General features: G+C 44.3%; 1 protein-coding gene and 1 long non-coding RNA gene across 5 annotated transcripts in view; both read left to right on the top strand.

Annotated features, from left to right (window-relative positions):
- Positions 1 to 25,581, top strand: part of ETV6 (ETS variant transcription factor 6) — a 140,995-nt gene that overhangs the window by 9,190 nt on the left and 106,224 nt on the right. Inside the window, exon 1 of one of the 4 annotated variants that reach the window (XM_083738853.1) lies at positions 7,164 to 7,413. The exons of 2 other annotated variants lie outside the window; for them this stretch is intronic. The gene's annotated coding sequence lies outside the window, so the exon portion shown is untranslated. Of the gene's footprint in view, positions 1 to 7,163; positions 7,414 to 22,083; positions 22,117 to 25,581 lie in introns of those variants that run through there. One more of the 4 variants, XM_083738854.1, reaches the window with a different exon arrangement.
- LOC310844685 lies at positions 5,525 to 10,255 on the top strand. The gene is made up of 2 exons (XR_014564250.1): positions 5,525 to 7,705; positions 8,015 to 10,255. It is a non-coding gene; the product is annotated as an uncharacterized lncRNA (long non-coding RNA).

Below are 25,581 nucleotides of genomic sequence, written 5' to 3'. Positions count from 1 at the left end.
GAAGAAAAGTCACTTTATCCAGGAACAGTCCACATATCAGCGTTCAAAATTTGCCAGGTGACAGGCACATTTTGCACCTGGCAATTGGCCACTTGCGACCAAGCAGAAATGCCCAGGCACCAGGCCTGCACCTGACTTCTCCACCATCTGGAGGTGCCTGCCTGGGGATCCTTGGATCTTGACTGCTTTCACACACCAGCAGCGCATCCTATAGAATTCTATCTGTTATATTTTATCTGCACAATCAGAACGAATTTCTGATTGGAACCAAAAGCTTGTATTGAAAAATATGACTTTTGAGCTGTCTGGCCCCAAAATTACAACTAGGCATTCCGTTTTGGCGACTGTAACCTTGGTTTAAGGAGCCATTTGGTGCCCAGCTGATATATCTGAGTTTCTAACGCTGCTACATATATTCCAACCACCGCTTTTTTGGAGATTGCTCCTGCTCAGGCTGCACAGAAAGCAGTTTGCTTCCAGAAATTCATTCCAGTTGTGCAGATAAAATACAACTGATAGAATTCTACAGGCTGGGATATTAGTGTGTGAAAACAGTCCAGATCCAGGGATCCCCAGGCATGCATCTCCAGATGGTAGAGATGTCAGGCCCCATCCTGGCACCCAGGCATCTTCACTTGGTCGCAAGTGGTCAAAAACCAGGTGCCAGATGCGCCCGGTGCCTGGCTAATTTAAAAAACTGCTGTCATACAGGGCAGTTTCAAAGTTGTAATTAGCCCCCTCTCCCCCCGCCTCAGATGACTGTATCTAGTAAATACCTAGTGCATAGCATTTTGATTATACTAAAATTAATATGTTAAATGGTTTTTAATGACTCCATATTTCACCTGCTTTAAATCTAAATAATATAAGGGAAGTCCATGCTGTTGAATTATCTTAAAATATTTACAAGTGTTGTAAATTTCTGAACCAAAACATTTGATCAGGAAAAATAAGGAATAAAGCATCCTTAGTATGGCTTAAATGGTATTTACGGGAAGTTTTCCAATAAATATAATTTTCAAGTATATAAGTTTTAAAGCACGCTAAGGGTGCTTTATTGCCTGTTTTTCCTAATGAAATTGTTTGGCTCAGGCAAACATGAAAAATTAACATGCCACACTTACCGTTTACTAAATTAAAAGTTATATATGATCAATATGATCTCAATCTGTTTAGGGGATTCTTTCAAGTTTTTCCAGAAAACCACATCATTGTCTGGAAGTGACACTGGCATAGTTCTGTGGGTGATCACTGCTTCTTATTCCTAAGCTATTACAGTAGGAGCAGGATATGACCAGGGCAAATTTGAAACTGTTTGCCTGCAGGGCATCTATTTCAGTTGCTGTTGAATGTTTAACTCAGGGTACGTAAATCCTGCTGCTCCTGTGTGGAAGCCAACACCCCACTTGGTCTGATGTTTGGACTCACATGTGTGAATCTTGCAGAACTCAGCATCCCCTTGCCACCACCAGCCTCAAAATTGGCAGTGCACGTGGTAAGGGATTGTCAAACATTACTACCCTTTGTGTTTTTTGCTACTTGCTCTTAGGAACCATATATTTGTTGATAAAATTTGTATACTGTCTTTCATCTGAAGATTTAAGGGCAGTTCATTATGCTGCAGGTTCATCTCTCCCTGCTGCTCGTGTGTGTGTGTGTGTGTGTGTGCAGTAATATGTAAATTGTCCCTAAGATTGCAGCTGTAAATAGTATAGCAGGCCTCCATAAGGTCCTCTTGTAAGTCTGGTGTGCTGTTACTGCAGCAAGCGGTAGCTTCACATCTGTGGAATGGCCTCCCCATTGAAGTGAGTCTCACGCCAACTTTATATTATTTTAGAAACCGGGTAAAAGCTCACCTTTTTGTCAGGCTTATGGAGGCTGATGAGTTAAACCAGTTTAATGATGCTTATGAAAACATTTTTTTTTGCTGAAAGTCTGCATAGAAATCTCTTAATTAATAAATAAATTTGTATGAATTTATTGAATGGCTCTTTTTTGTCTACATTTTCAAAGTGGAGATAAATGATAATGGCTTGCCATTCAGGGTTGTTGTAAGAATTATTAATTATGATGTTTGTGAAGATCTTCCACCACTTAAAATACTAATGTCTAATTGATGTGTTGTGTGATGTTTGACATGTGTAGTATATAAATGACAAAGTGTATTTCTTGGATGAAGTTGATTTAAGAAACTAAATCAACAGGTTCCACTTGAGAGCTTTCTGGGAGGCAACTTAATAAAAAAAACTTCTGATCTGGGATATTCCAATTAAATGGAAACCTTCAGTTCTTTATAGAACTCTTTTTTTTATCTCAGAGCAATGTTACAAATTATAAGCGGTACACTCCCATGTCTCAAACACTGTTTATCTATGTGCCTATGTTCTCTGAATGGTATGTGGAATATACTATTGAGATTAAGATTTCTCGGGGCTTTGTATTCCCAGCATATGAGCAGCTTTTCCTAAACCTTCCTCCCATCCTTAAGGAATAGTGGAGGTGTCTTGGATAGCAGCTGTCTTCACTTAGGGCACCTGAGATTTCTGAACACTGTTAACTCTGGCTACACATAGTTTCCCTGAACTGGGGACACCCAACTTTTGCACCCTTGGGGTTCAGCTCTGCTTTCCAGTAAGCAAAGTTTGAAAGTGTCTCCATGTTCATATGTGAAGGGCAGGTGTTGTCACCTGTGTCTTTTCTGCAACCTAGGACAAGATGGAGAGCACTAGCTCTCTTCCTGCTTATGACAGCTTTTTTTTTTTTTTTTTTTTTGCCTGGAGGAGATTCTTGTTTGCCACAGGCAATTGTAGCTATTTACAAGTCTTCAGGAAGAGCTCTATGGCTACTGGGCACCTGTTATCTGGTGTGCCTGTGGCATTATTGAACATGAAACCCCCAAAGAGCTGTGATGTTAAGTATAGTATATTTCTTGCTCCATTGCGTGGTTTTAGAGAACCATTTTGTTTTTCCTTTCTAGTAAAAATGTTAGTAAGTTTTTTACCACACATTGATTACAATTGTGTAGAATTGTTAGCTAGCGGAACAGTCTTCTTCCTGCTCTAGACTATTGAAATAGGAATGTGTTGTGTATACAGCACCTGCCTGTGGGAGCATAGCATTGGTGTTTGCCCTGTTATACTAGCTAGGAAAACTGTTTTCTAGAGGACTCCAGAGCCTCCCAGGAAATTGTACCAAATCACCAAAGACCTTTTCATGATGTGCTTTGAATATCCATACAGTATTCTTTGTGGTTAGAAATTACTTCACATCTGCTTGGAAATAGAGCTGTTTAAATAAAAATGCTCTGCTTTAATGCAGTCTCTAGCTACTGCCAGGGCTTCTGAGTTTGATCTGAATTGCAGGCTTTTAGTCTCCTTCTCAGGAGTATGGTTCAAACAACACCTGCCCTATGCATTCAAGGAATGATGGGGGCTGGGCTGCTGCCTAGGCTCGCACTGCCCTGCTGCTGTCGTGTCTCATGACCGCACTCCCTGTTCTCTATGTGTTCAGCAGGAATTTTGTGCAGAAAGGAGCTTTGTACTTTGGCATGTACAAAATATGCATGCCTAGAGCCCTTCTCACGTAGAGAACTTTATGCATGTACATTGATGTATATGAGAACCTAGAAAACATGGTCACTGGTGTGTTCACGTTGTAGGGTGCGGCTAATCTGTGTAACCTCAGACATGTTTCATTAATGTATAGGGAGGTCATCTGACACATGTTCCACCCAAGGTATCCAGCGGCAGGAGCAAAATCTTAGGATGAGGGGTCAGGAGCAAAGGTATGGGCTTCTTTTGGCTTGAGCGCTTTGTTATTAGCTCTACCCCTCCCCATGCCTATTGTGGCAGAGCCAGGCATAGTCAGTTTGTGGCAACCATAGAACAACTGCAACAGGCAGAGTGGTCATTCCTTTGCCTAAAACAGGATTTCCTGGTTATCTTTGATTTTACTTTAATGTCTTTGCCAATGTGACAGACACTCATAAGAAACAGTGGAGAAATTAAGTTTTTAGCATATTTATGTGATTGGGCATCACTGTGTCTTCTTCTAACAAGCAATAGAAGCAAGGACAGAAATTCATACTTTTTCCTCCTTTGGGCTGATTCTGGATAAAAATGACATTTATTTCATAGAATCATAGAATGTAGAGTTAGAAGGGACCCCAAGGATCATCGAATTTAGTGGTTCACAATTAGCAAATTACTGAGGACCCCCTATTTTCAAAAGCTAAGCCACAGAGCCCCCTCCTTTTGAAAATTTTGGTCGCTCTATAGTAGTTACCTGTGCAAAGCAATTTTTTGAAGAAAATGTGGGGTAGCCCTTAATAAGCAAAGGATTTTAGATATACTAAAAACAGACCATAAAAATTGTGATATTGCCACACATTGCCTGTCCCCAGACTTCTCTCCATTGCTCCACTACAACTGAATATTAAAAAAGCAATTGTGTCCCTAACTTGCAAGCATTCTATATGCAGAAGGCTTTTTATAGGAGAGAGAATTCCTTACTCGTAATCTGAGATGGTACATCTTAGCAAAACTTTGCAGCGTACGGTTCTTCTAACTGAGGGGTCTTGCGCCTTCAAGACATAGGTGAAGACTTGGTCAGGGCTTGATAAAGTACTGGTGAAGACTGAGTAGAAAACAGCTGGAATTTTGTAATGTTGGTTTTATTTATTTATTTAGTTATTTAGTTAGTTTAGTTAGTTAGTCCTCCTGTGCCCAGGTTTCATCCCTGGCTTAAAGAGATTACAGTGGTATCTCAGGTTAAGAACTTAATTTGTTCCAGAGGTCCGTTCTTAACCTGAAACTGTTCTTAACCTGAAGCACCACTTTAGCTAATGGGGCCTCCTGCTGCCGCCGCACCATTGCTGCGCAATTTCTGTTCTCATCCTGAAGCAAAGTTCTTAACCCGAGGTACTATTTCTGGGTTAGCAGAGTCTGTAACCTGAAGCGTGTGTAATCTGAAGCGTCTGTAACCCAAGGTACCACTGTAATTAGTTAAATACAGTACTTATTTGGAGTGAGGTTTTTATTCTTGTTGATTACCCAATAGGAACAATGAACTTTTTACCTTATTAGGATTCTGCCGGACATCGGTTTCCTTCCACCCCCAAATGTAGCCACAGAGCTTCCCGCAGAAAACAAGAAAACGGCATCCACGCAGGCTGCCTTTTGCACTAAATCTGCCTGGGTAATGTGTTGATACATCGCCCAGGACTGGTATGAGGGGCAGACTGCGATGGCAGCTTCACTCGGCAGAATGTTGCTCTTGGCTCCTTCCAGCTGGCGCTGGTAGCAGCGGGACTCAGGAGCTGCAGTGGTTGATATACCGCTGAGTGAAGCCACCATCCCACTCTGCCCTCATGCTGGCAGAGGGAGAAACAATCAGTATTGGCGAGGCGCTTGGCTGAGGAGCATGTGACTGCCCTTGCCCCAGCCAAGCAGTTTTAGGAGCCCCTGACCTGCCACCTTCTCATACAAGCAGGGGGACGACGACCTCAGTTGCCGTTTCCCTCAGCCAAGCAGTTAACGGAGCCCCTAGCCCTGCTGGCTCGTTCAGCTGGGGGCCAGGAGGCCTCCCCCCCCCAGTTGAACACTTCAACAAAGGCCCGATGCTCCTTGGCTCACACGTGAGCCTGAGAGGCATTGGGACTCGCTCCCTGTGTAGAGCCGGGCCATTATCTTAGCTGCTGCTTCCTTCCCTAAGGCAGGAAGAAGCAGCCGAGATAAATTCCAGTCATTGTGATATACCAGGATTTAGCTGCTGATATTTCACGATGTTGAAAAGAAAGTATCGCCTAGTCCAAGCACTAAACTAAATCATCAGAGGTCGAGCTGTTGTGCTAATCATAGTGGAAGTTTGCTTAGCTATTTCCCGTGTTGGGCTTCCAAGAAGGGACATGGATCCCAAACACATAAGGCAAGATTCACTGAAAACCCTCCCTACAAGCAGCGGGCGAGTTCTCCAAACCTGAAAGCAATTAGAAGTTATTTTCAGTTAAAAAGTAGAGAGTAAGGGGAAGGAATCCCTTACATTTTTTTAATGATAAGCAGGTGAGCTGTTTGTACTCCCTCCTCCCCTCCAATCACATGAACCCGAAGACACTGTGTCAGAGGTTTGTACCCAATCTCAGCTCACTTGCCATCCAGCAACATTCTCACAAGGCATTCACTGGGCAATTAACAAGCTAAGTGAGTCCCTGGCAGGGGATGGTGCTGTGGAGCCCCTGGGTATGTTCGGCGGACCCCCAGGGGTCCGTAGACCCTTAATTGGGGACCACTGGTCTAGTCCAACTAAAGCAGGTATGTCCAAAGTCCATCGTGGGGGCCTAATCTGGTCCATTGGTCAATTTAATCCTGCCCCTGTTGCAGTTTATTTCCTGGGTTGAAATCCTAAAAAAAGCAAAAAGCTCAACAACTTTGGTCGGCCCTGAGGCATGTCAACTTCATCAAATCTGGCCCTCTTTGTAAAAAGTTTGGATACCCCTGAACTAAAGCATCCATGACAGATGGCCACCCAACCTTTGCTTAAAAACCTCCAAGGGAGGAGAGGCCACCACCTCTCGTGGGACACTGTTTCACTGTCAAAATTCTTTCTGATGTTTAGTTGGAATCCCCTTTGCTGGATCCTGGAATTAGAAGGTGACTCAGGTATACAGCCAATCCCCCACAACTCATCAAAACATGTTGTCCTGCAAATGCAAACCATTCTTTTAGTCTTCATATTGCAGGGCAGGTTTAGGTGATTATGTGCTGTGGCTGAGAGGAAAATTCTACAGGATTTGTTGCTGGTGTGAAAATAGTCTAGATCCAAGGATCCCCAGGGCTGCACCTCCAGATGGTGGAGACTCACAAGTGGCCGATAGCCAGGTGCAAAATGCTACTGGCACCTGGCAAATTTCAAATATTGCTGAGATGGGGAGTGCTGGGAACAACACAAGCAATGGTTCCTTAAAAAACAAATATCTCCTTGTCTGCCCCCCCAGCCCCTCCTTTCCCTTAGCTGTACATGTCAAACACAAATCAGCAGGACCTCTGCTTGGGATCTTTGCTAGATTATTTGGGTAGATTGCGGGGTGGGGGAGAGAGCTACAACCCTGAGGAAGTTTTCATCAGTCAGTGACTTTCTGCTTGCCTTGTCCCACCCTGGAAGCCGTAAGACAGCTGCTCCAGAGGGAGAACTGTGAGGGGAGAGAGACTTTTTGTCCACCAGGCAATGGCTTTGCCACATGCCTTATCCCACCCTCCAGACTTGGGAGCCTTTCCCAGACCATGAGCAGCAGAAGTAACTGGAAAGAGAGGAGTTCAGGGAAATAACGAGAGCATGTACCACTCTGGGGAGACAGTGCGCGGGCAGGCAGGGGCTCACCCGGCATGCCAAATGGAGCTAATGGCTTAGCTATCCCAGGTTTGATGTTATGGTTATTAAATTTATTCTATATTTAAAAACAGTACACCTTTGATTATCATAACACATTGATATATAACAGGGAAGGACATTGCTGGCTGTCGTTGACAACAGAATACTGCCTTGAAGGCCCAATTATTTTATTTTATTTTATTTATCTTATCATCTTATCTTATCTTATCTTATCTTATCTTATCTTATCTTATCGGTTGAGTTTATATACCACCCTATACCCGGAGGTCTCAGGGTGGTTCACAGAAAAGATCACAATGTATATAATCAGAATACAGTGGTGCCCCGCAAGACGAATGCCTCGCAAGATGAAAAACCCACTAGACGAAAGGGTTTTCCATTTTTCGATGCGTTTCGCAAGACGAATTTCCCTATGGGCTTGCTTCGCAAGATGAAAACGTCTTGCGAGTCTTGCGATTTTTTTCGCCCCCCCTTTTTCTAAGCCGCTAATAGCCTTTTAGCCGCTAAGCCGCTAAGCCGCTAATAGCCGCTAAGCCGCTAATAGGGTTGCTTCGCAAGACGAAAAAACCGCTAGACGAAGAGACTCGCGGAACGGATTCTTTTCGTCTTGTGAGGCACCACTGTATAGGGGATGGAAAGAACAGTAAAATCAGTTCAGCAAACTCAACCCCCCCAAACCCCCATCCATACAAAATCCCTAATAACAATAAAATAATTTCATCAGATATAAAATGGATCTTCCCTAAATGACATCAAGACACAATCAGATAAAGGCATGGTATGAAGTTTGACTCCATAAGTACAGGGGTGGGGTTTTTTGGTTTGTTTGTTTGTTTGTTTGTTTTTTTGAAGTATAACAATTTCTTCCTGCAGCCAATCAGAAGCTGTGCTTTGGAAGTCGAACGGACTTCCGGAACAGATTCTGTCCGGCTTCCGAGGTACGACTGTACTGGGAACATAGTGTAAAGCATGTAAATGCCATTTGTCTTGTGTGGGAAGCTTCTAGAAGCCACAGGTGAGAGCCGAGTGTAGGTTGGGGACCAAAGGTGGACAAATTAGCCCAGAATGAGCATGGCATGTCCCCCACCAGAGGTACTACCCCTCCCCCAACACCCCCTGCACCCCGGGGAATGGCTTCAAGTGGCTGACTAAACCAGGTGAGGGAAGCTGATGGGTCTCAGAGCTCCCCTGCATGCAAAGACAGGCTCCGGCCGATGGAGTGGAAGAGATCAGTAGTGGGTCCAACAGTCAAGAAGGTGGTTTCTACATGTACTGTGTAGGGAAGTAGGGGGTGGCCCACCTGGGAGAAGAAAAACTCTCATCCTATGCTTTTGCTGCCTTGCGGGATATCTTCAGGAGCAAACCCTACACCAATCCGGAGTGGAGTCCCTAAGGTGGTTAGATGGTGCCGTGTATGCTGCCTCCTGGTAACTGCTACAGCTAAGCTAGTGCCAAACATCTTGCTCTGCTTTCCTTTGAACCACATCTGCAAGGCTGGGGGGGGTCCTTGTTGTCTGGGAAGCCCAGGACCTCCAGACACATTGCCCAAGCTTGTGTCCCAGGGAGGTCATGTTAAGTGCTGCTAATGCAGTGCTTTGACTTCACCCCTGGAGGTGCACTCCTTTGTCTCTTGGGACAGACTTAAGCCAACAACAATGTGTGGGAAACTTTGTATTGGGGAGGTGGGCAGGAGTAGTACCTGAAGCAGAAGCTTTCCTATATTATTTTTTCTTTCTGTGATTGTATTCTTCCTGCCCTTGTGAGTGCAGATGGTAGGCTATTGAAACAAAAGGTGAACTGCCAGCTGGGAAACATAAAACCATAAATATCTGCACATAGCCTTTGCCAAACATTCAGTGTTTAAATTAATTTAATGTGGCAACATAGCAATTTAAATCAACTGGAAACTCAAGACTTATCATGGCAGCTATTACCGGCTTCTATTAATGGAGCAAAACAGAGAAGGCATATAACTACTATTTATTAAGAGGCCTAGAGAGAGGCCAATATATCGCATCAGTGATGCAAACATTAGAGTCTGCCAAGTAAAGTACCGGAAAGATCCTTTGAAGCAGAATCACGTGATTTGATGCTGTGCTGTAAATAGGCAGTTTCCAGGTTTGTTTGGTTCTATGCACTGGGATTGCTTAACGGTACAGAATCTGAAACCCTTGACCTGAAAATGAGTTGGCAGCACATCTTGGGACTGGTTCCATAACTTGCAAAATGGGGCTTCAGGAGCCAGAGAGTGGTGCTACTTGTGAAATGTGCTTCTTTCTGTTCAAAATTTATTTCATGGCAGTGGTGTGGGTTGTGCAATACATAATATTTCTCTACTTTGATATGGCTTTTACTGAGCGCTTTGGGTGAAATACAAATCTCAAATAATAGCACGACTGACAAATGTCTGAATGACATGTGCACACCCAGCTTTTTCTTTTATTTAAATCATTTACACCCAATCTCTCCTCAATAGAGGCAAAGGTGACTAAAGGCAATGAAGCTGAAAACAACCGTTATAAGAAATAAAAACAATGACACTTAATGCACAGCAGAAGAATAAAAAATGAAATAAAATTGCTGTTAAAAACCAATGTCATCAATGCAGCATCCTAGTAAATTAAAACAATTTAGCTAGCAAGACTTTAAAAATTATGGCCCAAAGGTTTCATAAAAATGACAGGCTTTTATGGCATGGCCAAAACCTGTTGATCATGGGAAAAGATGAGCCATCCTTTTGGAGTCCCATGGCTGAGAATCCCCATCTCAACCTGTGGGGATGCTTCATTGGAAGATTTTGGGAGAAGGATGTCCTTCAGATATCTTGAGCTCACTCTGAGTTGGGTCCGGACACTTACAAAAAAGAAAAGAGAAGCCAGCGTAGTTGTTTTACTAGGCCTCCTGACTCCCAGGATGTGGCTCCATTCACAGCCAATTGCAACTTTCAGATACTTTTTGAAAGGAGCATCTCACGGAGCAAAAAGCTTTTTAGTTACTCTGCGGATTCACAAAACTTCCTCAGAGTGTAGACAGAGTGTTGAGTTTTAATCTGGAAGCATTTCAAGTGGATTTACAAATAGTAATCATAATGCAGGAGTCTACAGAAAATGAGCTAACTTATTAGTGGCCAGAATAGTGGTCCACAACACACAAGCTTAAGAATTCTGCCTTGAGGCTTTTTGTGTTTAGAAGAAAGGTCTGTGTGTTTACCATTGGAAAGCTTTCTTTCATACTTCCTGATGTAATAACAGGAGAGTAATAATGTCCAAAGTAAATATTTGATTGTGGATCTATTCCCATGTTCATCAGTCTGATTTTTATTGCTTCTGTTTATAGCTTCTCTTCACTTTCTTCCCTTTTTTTGTTCAGTATTTTCATCAAATGTCCCTCAAATGGTGCCGTTTGCCTGTGTGTTCATTAATTCTTGTCATGCCACCCGCAAAATATACCATAAAAAGGGAAGCTGTGATGGACCTTACAGCTGCCTTCTATCTTAAGGTTACCAGATTTTTTTCAATCAATCTGGGGACACAATCAATCAATCAATCAATCAATCAATCAATACTACACGTTCGGGACGGTGATGCTGCAGTGGTGGCAGTGGCAGAGGGGCGGCTGCCACCTTGACCCCAACCGCCATGTTTCCCCTTCCTCCGAGGCTTCTATCTCCTTTCTCCCTGAGCCTGGGCAGCCCCTGAGTTGTTGGTTCTTTGGTGGTAGTGGTGGTGGTGGGGAAACGGTGCGCGGTGGGTCAGGCATGGAAGGCAAAGAAGGAGGGCCAAGAGCGGCGGCGGCAAGGCTCAGGCAGCGCGATGCCTCCTTTCCCATTGGAGCAGCCCCAATCCCACTCCTACCTGCGTGCAAGCAGGAGGGGGTGGGGATCCCTCAGCTGGGAAGGGAGGCTTCCCATTGCCTAACTGAGAGATCCCTGCCCCCTCTTGCTTGCACGCAATCTCTGATAGGCAGCGTGAAGCCTCCCTTCACAGCTGAGAGATCCCGGCCCTGTTCCTGCTTGCATACAAGTAGGAGTTGGGAGGCTGCTCCGATAGGCAGCATGAAGCCTCCCTTCACAGCTTAGTTGCTGGGGTCTGGGAAGGTGGAGGAAGCCTGGAAGCTGCAGCTGAGAGCCCCTGCACCACCATCGTATGGGGACTTCCAAGCAGCTCCTGAAGCCAGCCAGAGCCAACTGCTCTGGGCTGCTGAGACTGTCGCAGCTGCGTTTCCCAGGGACATTAGATGAAATCCGGGGACATGCCGGGGATAGAATTTGTCCAGGGACTTATTCGCAAATCTGGGGACAGTCCCTGGGAAACGGGGACGTCGGGTAACCCTATTCTATCTCCCTACTACATCTGTAATGTCTTTGTCTCTCCACTTAGCCCACCATAGACATGGCTGGTTTAATCTTAGGCATTTTCTGTTATCATTCTTTTATAAATCAACAGAATAGTTGTAAGTGATCCCCTGAAGAAGAGTGACACTTGCAAAACTTTGGTATTATTCTTTTAGATATCTGGTTCTATCCAAATAATAATAATAATAATAATAATAATAATAATAATAATAATAAATTTTATTATTTATATCCTGTCTATCTGGCCGGGTTTTCCCAGCCACTCTGGGTGACTTACAGCATATATAAAACATAGTAAAAAAAAACAAGCATTAAAAGCTTCCTGATACACAGCTGCCTTCAGAAGTCTTCTAAAAGTCAGATAGTTGTTTATTTCTTTGACATCTGATGGGAGGGCGTTCCTCAGGATGGGCACCACTACCAAGAAGGCCCTCTGCCTGGTTCCCTGTAATCTCACATCTCTCAAGGAGGGAACCGCCAGAAGGACGTTGGAGCTGGATCTCAATGTCTGGGCTGAACAATGGGGGTGGAGATGCTCCTTCAGGTATACTGGGCCAAGATGGTTTAGGGTCAGAACCAACACACTGAATTGTGCTCAGAAATGTACTGGAAGCCAGTGAAGATCCTTTATGACCAGTGTTATGTGGTCTCGGCGGCCGCTGTTAGTCACCAGTCTAGCTGCCACATTCTGAATTAGTTGTAGTTTCCAGGTCACCTTCAAAGGTAGCCCCACGTAGAGTCCATTGCAGTAGTCCATGCAGGAGATAACCAGAGCATGCTCCACTTTGGTGAGATAGTCTGCAGGCAGGTTGGGTGTTAGCCGGCGTACCAGATGGAGCTGGTAGACAGCTGCCCTGGACACAGAATTGAATTAAGTCACACTTGAAGTATAGAATCAGAATTGTAGAGTTGGGACCACGAGGGTTATCTAGTGCAACCCCTTGCAATGCAGGAATCTTGTTCTCTACCAACTGAGCCATTTAGCTAGCTATCACTAGACCCATTGAAATCCATCCATTCCATTGCTTTCAGTAGGTCTGCTCTGACTATATCTTAGTTGGCTACAACCCATTGATTTTAGCTTTACGTTATTAAAATAGATATTCAAATGTGTTTTGTTTCTGTGTGGTTATTCACATACACCCCTATTTTACAATTGGCATTATAGCCCTCCTCTTTACCTTCCCCTCTTTTGTGGTTACTGGCTATTAGGCCTCACTGCTTTGTTGTATAAACTTAGGCTCATTGTGGCCATACTGGTTTTAAATGAGCTTAACTATGGTTTGGTGTGATGTCTGAATTGATAAAGCATAGTTACGACCATGGCTCCACCTCCAGAGACTGCTGTATCATGAAGATAAAAGTGATGGATGTGGGAAACTGAGAGAAGAGAAAAGAGAAGCAAACCATCAACTCTGAACCATGGCTTATGTTTTTTGTTTTTGAAAGCTCAAATCATGGGTTGTGTTCTAAACTATGATTACTGCAAACCATGGTAAAAACATGATGTCTCAGTTGAGCCCTCCTTTCTCCTCCCCAGAAAGAAACCATACTTCTTTATGACCAACAAGCTCTTTTTCACAGAGGAGGACTGTTTGTGTACTATTACTTTTTAGTCTTTTGGTTAAGTTACCAAAACGTAAAATCACATCCTTGGAAAAACATTGTAGGTGGGCCTTTACATGTTGATAGCAGCTGTTGTGCACACCTCTAGGTAGAGGTGTCTGTCCCTGACAGTTGCCTTATGCAAGCTTTTTGGCTTGAAATTTTGAGGGTGGGTGGGTGTTGGCTTCCTTTGTGTGTGTTTTGAGAAATATCATTCAGATCAGTAGGAAAATACGGGCCACAAGATCCTCTTCTAGTTGGAGTTCTTGTGCTTTTTAAGAATGTGTGAGAAGTTTGGCTGAGGCTTTGTGATGGAGAGGAAAGTCTACCTTTCTGAGCATAGATATGGACCATCAGACCCAGGGGTATTTACCACAAGTCCATCTGGTCCTTGGAAATCTCTTCAGGCTTCAGCCCTTATTATCCCTGCAAAAAAGCTAAGTAAAAAACCCTCCGCTCCTATAAGCAACTTTAATCTGTCTTTTGGAAAGAGGGTTGCCATGATCCTTGACACTGGAAGCATTATAATGCTGCACACTACCCCAATCTCATAGTGGTGCAAGATTGAAATGAGGAGCATTAAAGAATGTGATATCTGCCTGATATATGGCTTATTTACACACATTTACAACCTGAACCTACGTTGGTGGGGTTCACAGCATGGACACCCCAAGAGAGTCTTGCTTCTCCCAAAGGTACAGCTTTGAATTCCAGCAGAAACCAAGCATGGCCCTGTCTCCCAGCTGCCCAGCCTGCAGCCTTGCTTCCAGCTTCTAATTCACACCAATCTCCACTACCAATTCTGGTCCTTGTCTTTCTAATTACCAGGGAGCTGAGGGAGGAGGGCCTCATTTGCTGTCTGGCACAGAGTCACTTCCTTCTTACCTTAATCTCCCATACTTGGAGGGTCATTCCCAAGACAATTGTCTGGCTATTTCAACAATTTGAATCCTTGCTTAAATTTTAACCCTTTCTGGATCCAGGATTTAGAAGGGGGCTCAGGTATACTCCTCCCAACTCACAACAACAACAATGGTGAACTTTTTCTTTCTTCTGTAGTTTTGTCAGTTGTAATTTGACATGACATTCTGAAGAAGTGTGCATGCACACGAAAGCTCATACCAAGAACTAACTTAGTTGGTCTTTAAGGTGCTACTGGAAGAAAAAAAAAATTGTTTTGACTATGGCAGACCAACACGGCTACCTATCTGTAACTAAGACTGTGCTTGTAATACAGAACAAATACAACATTGCAACCTTACATGTTTTTCAAATACTTCCAACCTGTGTTCTGTATTTCTCTGTCATTTCCCAAGTTGAGATTTTGATACAGATGTATTTGCTTTAAATGGACCGCTTTTGTTGACAGACAGTCCAAGCCTGTTTAGCCATGCATTCAGCCTCTCTAGGTCAAGGGAGAAGTCTTGCCTCATTTGCCTAGATGTGATTCCGGAGTTTCAATTATTTATTAAAGTAGAGTCAGTGAAAACATGTTTGGGAATTGTACATTTGATCTGTTTCATTCAGTGTTTCTAAATTTCAGAAAACTTTTTTCACCCCTGAATTAAAATTGGTCACAGTTCATTTTTACACCTGAATGGGAGGATAATGCATGGCTGAAGTAGCCTGCGCTTTGTGGCTCTGTGAAGGGCCACTGATCTGGGTGCGCTCCCTTGCTGGAACACAGAACAGGGATTAATGTAGTGGTGCAGCAGCCTCTTTTCTGAGGGCAGATAATCCTGCTGCTTCTCTGCATCAAGTACACCCTCAACACTTTAATGGCACTTGATGCGGAAAGGAAGCAGAACTGCCCTCCCTCAGTGCAGACTGCTTGGAAAGAGGCAAAGCCAGCCAGTAAATCATTTAGAGCTGCAGTGGGCAGCCTACTCTAAAGTGAGCAGGGATGTAAGGTAGAAAGTTTACAGTAAATTTTCTGCAGAAAAAAATCATTTCTAAAAAGGCATTATTGTATAAAACTAATTAGCACCTTGAGGAACTGATACATTTCCAGTCAACTTGGGCAGTTTCAAAGTTGTACTCCCCACCCACCATCCCCGGTGTGTATCCCTAGGAGACATATAGAGTGCTTGTATAAATAAATAATCAAACAAACAAACAAACAAACAAACATGCATGTTATCAAGCACAATTATTTGGACATGCTATCATTAGTATTTTAACAGTTTTCAGTGGTCATTTCCCCCTCCCTGAAAATGACAGCCTAAGGAAATTGCATGCTGTTGCATAGTCATGTCTTAAAATATTCACCAATACTCTAACGAAAACAATTTTCAAACAAAGTTTTGTATTTGTTGAAGCATAACATTTAAAGCCACATTAACAGCACACTCCTAGGCATGTCCCACCAGTGATGGCTAGTGAACATTGAGACTGGTAGAGCAGAAAACAGCAAGGCCGACAATGGATGGAGCCAGAGCCAAGAGCAGGTGAAAGCAATCAATTCTGCTATGGGCCCCATCCTCCTCCCTGGGCTTGTCCACACTGCCACTCATCCCAAGCCTGGAAAGAAGGGTCTGGGGGGGGGGGTTTCTCTTTGCCCTGCCACTTTCCCTGGGAAAACCCATTCTTTGGCAACAAATCAGAGGAAATGTCAATCTGCAGAAAACCTGATTGACACGTACTCTGATTCAGTGATAAAGATCAGGTTTTCTCAGGGAAGGCAGTGAGACAAGCGGAAGTCTGTATGAGCCCCCTGTTGAGTTCTTCACAGACAAGGAAGGAAGCTGACATCCAGGGCTACCCTCTGGACCGGTTTTAAGTAAGAAGACAAGCAGGAGGAGACTGTTTCAAAGCAGTCTGAGGTTGGTCAGACAGTGGTCTATTTGCCCCTGTGAACCAGCCTCTGCCGTGTTTATGTTCCTACTGGAAGCAATAGGAGTGCACCTATCATAATCATCATCATCATCACCATCATCATCATCATTTTTTCATTATATATTAATTGTTACCCTGCCTTTTTCCCTGACGGGACTCAAGACAGTTTACAGACAAAACAAGACACACAAAAAACATAGAAAAAACAATAATTAAAAAACAATGAAACAGTAATAGAATCAAACCATATCAATAATCACAATAAGAATAGCACGGCACCAGCGCTTTCATTAAAAGCCAGGTCCCGAAAGCCTGTTTGAACAAGGAAGTCTTAATCTGTTGGTGGAAAGACAACCAGGAGGGAGGAGGCCAGGCTGGATAGCTTCTCCAGGGAGGGAGTTCCAAAGTTGCTTGGGGGCAGCCCCTGAGGTGGTGCTCTCCCGTGTCTGCACCTGGCGTGCCTGTGAGGGTGCCTGTGGGACTGAGAGACGGGCCTCCCCCAAAGATCTCAAAATCTGGGCAGGTTTGTATGAGGGCATATTTAGTTTTCAATATCTTGTCCATCTGTTTCCCTAACTGTTGCTACTTCATGTTATCAATGTCAACATTATAAACAAGGATCCGCTGGGGACAACATTTTGTCAAGTTACTTATCAGGTGGCCTGGCTTTTGTAAATCGGAGGGAAGTCATTATCTTTAATGAAATCTTTGTGCTGGAAGAGTGTCTCTAATTGGCAATGAGATGTGGGAGCTGTACATAGAAAGAAACAGAATGGCCCAGGCTTCAGGTTCTGGTCTAGCATCAAGTAGTGGCCATGGGTTTGGCTTTGTTGAGAAAGGGGTCTAAGTGCCAATAGCTGGACACTCATTACACCCGTTTCTCTCTAAGGCTGACTCTGCAGCTGCCATCAGGGTGCGAATGGGTGTGTGTGTGTCCAGTTTGTGTGATCTTGCTCCACTACATATGAAGCCTTTCCCATCTCTCGTTCTAAGTCCCTCGGGCATTCAGTGGACACCCCCAGGGTTACAGCAGTGCTCAGTTATTATATTTTGTGCCCTCTGCTAGCAGTGTTGCATGTGTGTGGACGGTTATCTCAAACTTTTTGAATGTTCTGTTTTGTCAAGGTGTGTGTGGAGGGGCGGGGTTTGGTGCCTGGGTGTGCAAACTATTGAAATAACTAAATGGATAAAAGTTTTATTGTTATTTATTAAATTTCTATACCACCCTTCATCCAAGGATCACAGGGCAGTTTACAGTAAAAAACACACACTCAAAAATACATAACATAATAACAAACAAAAAAACCCAACACAGTTTAAAAGGCCAAAGATTGTTTAATTAACTAAAGGCCTGGGAGAAGAGGAGTGCTTTTGCCTGGCACCAAAAGATATCTGGTGAAGGCTCCAGGCGAGCCTCACTGGGGACAGCATCCCACAAACAATATTTTCATTGTGTTAGATCTATATGCCACCCTTTATACACCGCTGAATGCAGATCACTTTGAGGCTTCTTTCTTACAATCAAGCAATATCTAAAAGGAAGGAAGGAAGGAATGTATATGCATTTGATTATAGATGCTTGCCAGTGCTATATTACTCTCAAATCAGATTTCTAGCCACAGTTTGCATAACTACTTAAAACACATGTCTCCCAGTCAGCTTCTATAGTGCATATCAGTTTGCACAGCTTCTCTCTCTCTCTCTCTCTCTCTCTCTCTCTCTCTCTCTCTGTGTGTGTGTGTGAGAGAGAGAGAGAGAGAGGAAGGGAGGGAGGGAGGGAGAGAAAGACAGACAGTGAGGGCAAGAAACAAGAACCCCGAACGTGCAGGGGTTGTTTGGGAAAGAATGAATTTCTGAAACTCTTCACAGATTATTTGTGGTAATGAAGGGAATAGTTTTTGTATAACTGTAGTTAAGACTAAAGAGCAACATCAGTGACAGTGTTTGTCCGCTCCTTCTGCCTACACTTTTGTCAACTATCTGTGAGATGTCCTGAATTTTGCTTGTGTAGCATGGTTGGAAGGGTAAAGACGGAAATAAGAGCTGCATCGAACAGCTGATGTTTCCATCATTAAGTGGGAAGGTAAAAAACTCAACAATAGCCATTCTCAATGCCTTAGATCAGGGGTCCTCAAACTAAGGCCCACGGGCCAGATCTGGCCCACCAGCCTTCTAAATCCGGCCCGCTTAATGGTCCGGGAATTGGGTCCACTTGTTCGGGCTGCGCCAGCGCGAGCAGCACATTCTTTCCCTCTCTCTCACATCGTGGCGGCGCCTCCTCCCTCCCTCCTCCTGGCTTCTCCCTGCCCTGCCTAGAGCCGAGAGGAAGGGGGCTGGGCTTGGTTGGTGCCAGCAGCAGCAGCAGCGTTAGTGCTTGAGCGGCCGACATTGCAAGCAGGCTCATTTCGGGCTTTTTTGGTGCCAGCCCATCTCTGGATCCCTTTTGCATGCCACTCATCATCCCTCTGCCACCGCCAGCCCCTGCTGCTCGCAAGACACAGGTAAGCAGCCACCGGAGCTCGTCCAGTGCTGTGGAGAAGGGAGGGGAGAGTTGTGGGGGTGTGTGGCTTAACTGAGTAGAAAGTCTCCTTTTAAAATGCATCTCTGGGTTAATTTTGTAGAATGTGTCCTTTCTTGCATTTTTTTTAAAGGGACAATTTTATTGCCTGGTGGAACGGTTTGGATCTCTTAAGTTTTGCAGGGCAACCCTAGGCATGCCTACTCAAAAGTGCCGTTCTTTTTGCTCTGTATGATGCATCAGACCACAAGACACACCTAGTTTTTAGAGGGGGGAATCGAGAAAAAAAATATTATTTCACTCCCCAACCCCAAAGAGCAAAGAAGCCAAGGCAGCGAGCGTGATCCATCCCGCTCGCTGCCTTGGCTTCCTCTTTAGCCGCGCGCAGCCTCTCCAGCTGGGGGAGGCTAAAGAGGAAGCCAAGGCAGCGAGCAGGATGGATCGTGCTCGCTGCCTTGGCTTCTTTAGCTTTGCGCAGCCTCTCCTGGCTGGAGAGGCTGTGTGTGGCTCTGGCAATTCCCCCACCTCCCGCCAAAGCCCACAGGAGCCGTGCACCCTTTAAGGGCTTTTCTACGAGGAGGGAGAAGGGGCTGACTGGCTGTGTCAGTCCCTTCTCCTTCCTGGAGAAAAGCCTGCAAGAGCCGTGCAAAGCTTGTGTGTGGCTCTTGGGGGCTTTTCCTGCCTGCCTCTCTCCTGCATTCATTCCATAGGACGCACAGACTTTCCCCCTTAGTTTTTAAGAGGGAAAAAGTGCATCCTATGGAGCGAAAAATACGGTAAGTTTGGCAGGACCTGCTCTCAAGAAAGCGTGTCTAGGATTGCAGTCTCAGTGACTCCCTTAACTGCCTGCCCTCCAAAACACCCACTATCCCCATTCATTATTGACCAGGTTGCAGGAACATTACCTGTCGGTGGAGAACCAACCTGTGCTCCAGAAGCAAGTTTTCAAAATTAGACCTCCTCATTAAACAAGTGAAGGAGGAAAACTTCTGCCATCTCCCCAAAACTCAAAACCTGTTGGTGGAAAAACCAGTAGTTGCATTCCCAAACAAGACATGTGTGGATTTACTAGAAATGTTGCAAAAGGAGTTTCAGATTAGATTTAAAGAGCTTCATCTCCATGAACAGGACATACAGCTTTTCTGGAACCCATTTTCTGTTGACATTGAAATTGTTGATCCGATTTACCAAATGGAATTGGCCAAACTACAGAATTGTGACTCTCTGAAAGACGCATTCAAATCAAGCAGCCTCACTAATTTCTATGCATCTCTCCCCTCTGAGACATATCTTAATCTCAGGAACCATGCACTCAAATTTGCAGCCGTCTTTGGCAGCACCTATGTCTGTTAACAGACATTTTCCCAAATGACACATCTGAAATCTCCAACCAGATCCAGACTAACTGATGAACACTTCCATCATTTGCTGCTACAGTCATACCTCGGGATAAATATGCTTCAAGTTAAGTATTTTCGGGTTGCGCTCCGCGGAGTAACAGAGTCCGTTACTTCCAGGTTTTGCTGCGTGCACATGCACAGATGGTCAAGATGATGTCACGCGCATGCGCGGATGCAGGTTGCATTTGCTTCAGGATGCGAACAGGTCTCCGAAACAGATCATGTTCACATCCCGAGGTACCACTGTACTAGCAGTGACAAATATGGAACTGGATATCAACTATCTTGTTAGCCAAAAACAAGTCCATACTTCCCATTGAAATACTTATAAGTTTATGTTGATTAAAATCGTTCTTCATTTTAAATATTGTATTGTTTTTTGTGCACTACAAATACAATGTGTGCAGTGTGCATAGGAATTTGTTCATATTTTCCCCCCAAAATATAGTCTGGCCCTCCAGAAGCTCTGAGGGACAGTGAACCAGCCCCCTGCTGAAAAGGTTTGAAGACTCCTGCCTTAGATTATATCAGACTCAACATAATCTTTCAGTAATACATAATTCTCTGGTGTGCTCCCAGCAGCAAATATACTTGGAACAAAAGAGTACTTAACCTGAACAAAATCTGAATACAGGACACATAGCAATTTAGTTTCTAGCAGTGTGCTTTAAAACCCTTATCTATGCCAACATTGTGAATAGTTTTTCTAGAATAAATACTGGGATGTCTGGCTTCTGTGTTCTCTGTGGGAGCTGGTCCAACCCTTATCTGTGACCCAGAAGTGTAGACCTCACACCTTCCCTGTTATAGCTGACATCATCTATCAGTGAGGGCTGCATAGGCTATGAGAGAAGAAACTTCTTCCTGGCATGGAGCTGCTGAAGACACAAAAAGCATCCCTTCAGTCAGGAGGTGGGGAACCTAATTATTAGTAGGTCTTTGCATTGTCTGACTGAACATAATATTTTTTTTTTGTTTATTGTGACCCATAACGTTCTGGAGTTGGCAAAACACAGTTATGCATGGAGAGAATTTGATGAGTTTTCTTTTTTACAAATGTCAGTGAGTCCAGGTAACAGGGAGGTAAACAAGGTCAGATGTTGACCCACAAAGCTGATGGGTGAATAGGCAGGGGAACTTTACAAAAAGTGTCTCTTTAGGCCACACTTTACTAACTCATCTTAGTGTGGGCAGGGGGGCCTGGTAAATCCTTTTTCGAAGTAGGCTTTCTTGAGAGACTGGAATGCATATTGTGTTAACAGAAGACAATTATTCCACACAGCCAGCAAATTCCCACAAGTCTTGCAGAAGAGAGAGGTTATAACTTCTCTGAAAACTTGTGGGCATCCTGAGGGAGAAGATTCCAGAGGTTACAATTATAGAGCTGGAAGGGACACAGAAGGTCATCTAGTCCAACTTCCTGCAGTGCAGGAATCTCAGCTAAAGCATCTGTGAGAGAGGACCATCCAGCCTCTGCTTAAAAACCTCCAGTGACCTAGAATCATAGAATCATAGAGTTGGAAGAGACCATAAGGGCCATCGAGTCCAACCCCCTGCCAAGCAGGAAACACCATCAGAGCACTCCTGACATATGGTTGTCAAGCCTCTGCCTAAAGACCTCCAAAGAAGGAGACTCCACCACACTCCTTGGCAGCAAATTCCACTGTCAAACAGCTCTTACTGTCAGGAAGTTCTTCCTAATGTTTAGGTGGAATCTTCTTTCTTGTAGTTTGGATCCATTGCTCCATGTCCGCTTCTCTGGAGCAGCAGAAAACAACCTTTCTCCCTCCTCTATGTGACATCCTTTTATATATTTGAACATGGCTATCATATCACCCCTTAACCTCCTCTTCTCCAGGCTAAACATGCCCAGCTCCCTTAGCCGTTCCTCATAAGGCATCGTTTCCAGGCCTTTGACCATTTTGGTTGCCCTCCTCTGGACACGTTCCAGTTTGTCAGTGTCCTTCTTGAACTGTGGTGTCCAGAACTGGCTTTGAATATCCAGCAACATCTGAAGGGTAGCTACCCCACAGTATTCTTATACTAGGTAATTTTAGTAAGGAACTGCTTGGAAAGGGTCGTTTTCCTTGTGCATACAGTCATGGCATTTGCCATGAAGCTTCTGATTTCCACATGGCAAACTTAGGTGTCATCAAATAAATGTTGAGAATGGAGTGTGCTTGCTTATTTTCTATTGGAACATCATAAAACCATGTCATACGTTAAATTATTTGTGAAGGTAAAACAAAAAATGTACTGTATTGGCCCAAGTGTAAGCCACACCCACAAATAAGCCACACCTTTAAAATTCAAAGGGGGGGGAGGGGAAAAGACAATACCTGAATACAAGCCACTCCCTTAAAATTATGCAGGCATTCACACCCGTATATGGCAAATGTAGGAGAAAATCCTACGGGTACATTCCCCCACGCTCCTGGGCTGCTTCCGGGGTGTGTGTGAGCTGTGCCACTTTGCCGGTGGCCTTCCCCCCTTCCCCCTTGGGAGTTGGGGGAGGCTTGGGAGCCACGGTTGGGACGGGCGCCATTGTCCCGCACCCCTGACAGCCCTCATGGCAGCATCCTGGGAGGGGGGCCACTCTCCATTCCAGCCCTGGAAGGACCTAGGGCAGCTGTTTCAGCAGCGATATCATAAGGTTGTGAATATAAGCCGCACTTTAACTTTTCACGGTCGGAATTTGGGGGAGGGGAAAGTGTGGCTTATATTCCAGCCAATACAGTAAGTTTATGTGTAACAAATGTATGCATATACAAGAATTGTACATAGATTAATTGGGGAGCTTATATTGGCTGTGGCTGCTATATAATGTGTGAAAATGCTCTAGGTGCATATTGGGGGCCTGAAAGCATGAATTTCTGCCTATTTGCATGATTATCTTGCTATGGAGGCCTTAGGTCCATGCATGGTCACACTGTTTTAAAGCAAATATGTGGGTAAATTCTGATTATCATAGGCCTGAATTGATTTCCAGGAATCAACCATGATATTAGGACCTTCGTATGTGGGATTTTTAAATGTACGTACACTAGGGGTGGGCGCCCCCAATTCACTTCATTCAAGCTGAATGTACTGAGTACTGTACTGTACTATAATGTGAACTAAATATGATATATTTAGTATCTGGTATTTGGAACAAGTGGCTTTGATTCAAAAACCAGATGCTGAAATACCGAGTCGAATTACCCATTCTTGCATTTTACTGGCAGCTTTAGCGAAGCAGTTAAAGGATCAAAGAAAAGAAATGGCAGACACACCCTTAATTAACTGGCAGGATATTAGTAGCAATACTTATGGAAGGAGAATGGGAAGTCTACTTAGAAGCAATGCTGCGTCCTTATCTTACCCCAGGGATGCAACAGTTGTTGGTGTATCATTTGATCTGGTTTTAATTTCTATATTGCAATCTTGCATTGTTGTTACTGTTTCCATAACTCTAGCTAGATTCCACCCCACCCTTCCTCAACTAGTGCTTCCCAATAATTACAATTAATACGAGGGGGACAAGGACCAATCAGGTCTTGGAGATGAAACCCTCCCTGCCTGTTGTGCTACAGTGGCCTCTTTATTTACTATTGTCAACTCTTGCCACCACCAGGAAAGATCACAGGACTGCTGCTGGTCTGTCAGCCCTAGGGATTGAGGAGCAGAACTGCTAATGTTTCTGGCCCATGGGCATAGCCGGGGCGGGGGGGCAGCTACCCTCCCAAATCAGTAAAAATCAATACAAAGCTGAGGTTCTGCCCCCCATAACAAAAGTCCTGGTCTCTACAGTTTTGTCCTTTAACATTAACTTTATCTGTACAAATAAGCAAACGATGATGCTCATCTCCATGCTATGAAGTTTCACCTGCTGACTTTCACAGATCAACCTTCTGGTCAAAGGCAAAGTAGCAAACAGCCCAGATTTTTTCTGGTTGACATCCCTACTGTCGAGTACTATGGATAAGTGATTAGATACCACATATGTATTATTATTATTATTATTATTATTATTATTATTATTATTATTATTATTATTACCAACCACCTTTTCTCCTAAAGGAACTCAAGCGCATCTAACTATAAACAGAAATGCTAGTGTGCTGGATTTGGACTTGGGAAACCTCCAAATCTCGGTGAGCTGCAATGATGCTCTTGGGCCACTCACACACCCTCTTTGCATAAGCTACACCAGAGTTGTTATGAAGCTGAAAGATGATGACTGCTTTTCCAGTGCTGCTACTTCCTCACTCACTCACTCACTCACTCACTCACTCTGTAAGCTAGGTCAGATCCTGTGATGTCCTAAGCCTTCACCCTAGTGCTCCGTAAGCGGTAATTTACTTATTGTTTTCAGGTTACACTGGACATTAAGCTAGTATACAGAGAGCAACAGAGAACCTGGCCGTTTTCTCTATCCCATCTCACACTATTCCTGTGCATACTTCACTTGGTGTGCAGGGTAGGGATGGGGAACCTGTGGCCCTCAAGTTGTTGTTTGGACTACAGTTCCCATCCTTGATGGCCACTGACCATGCTGGGAGATAGGAGTCCAACAAGAGTGAGAGTAAATGAGAGAAAGGGATTATTTTTAGGTTCTCACCCACCCATTGTATACCACATTTTAAAATGTTCAGTTATCAGCTGATACCTGCCCCCCCCCAATCAAGGTAACTAAACTGGCAGACAGGACACAGGTGGCGCTGTGGTCTATACCACAGAGCCTAGAGTTTGCCGATCAGAAGGTCGGCGGTTTGAATCCCTGCCACAGGGTGAGCTCCCGTTGCTTGGTCCCTGCTCCTGCCAACCTAGCAATTTGAAAGCACATCAAAGTGCAAGTAGATAAATAGGTACCGCTCCAGCGGGAAGGTAAACGGTATTTCCATGCGCTGCTCTGGTTCGCCAGAAGCAGCTTAGTCATGCTGGCCACATGACCCGGAAGCTGTCTGCGGACAAACACCAGCTCCTCGGCCTATAGAGCGAGGTGAGCGCCGCAACCCCAGAGTCGGCCATGACTGGACCTAATGGTCAGGGGTACCTAAACCTTTAACTAATCTGGAAGACAAACAATATCAAAATTAAAATAAAATACTCCTATCAACAACAAAAAATAAGTAATGAGTTCAAAAAGTTATTGACTAAAAAGGGGAGTGAGAGGTGGAGAAAGTAATTCTTGATTTGGTAGCAGAAGGGAAACTTGCAAAGTGGTCACAAAATTGTTAGGGGCACAAAATTTCAACATCTGGTGCTGCCGCAATACAGCTGTGTGCTTCCGTCGCTGGGCTCCATTGAAAACAGCTTATTCTTGTGAACGAGGAAGTGACCTCTCCAGACAACAGAATGGCTCTTCTTTTCTTATCTCTGTGGCTGTGATCTTCTGGGTGACTCGGATGTCATTAGGCAGTTGAATGCGCAGCCGTATTCCGTCCGTTTTTCTGCCTCCCTCCCACCCCCCTCCACATGGCCCTGTGCGCTAGCAACCCACA

The sequence above is a fragment of the Podarcis gaigeae genome (assembly GCF_964106915.1).
Source record: "Podarcis gaigeae genome assembly, chromosome: 5".
NCBI lineage: Eukaryota > Metazoa > Chordata > Lepidosauria > Squamata > Lacertidae > Podarcis > Podarcis gaigeae.
This window is presented reverse-complemented; position numbering and strand designations above follow the sequence as displayed.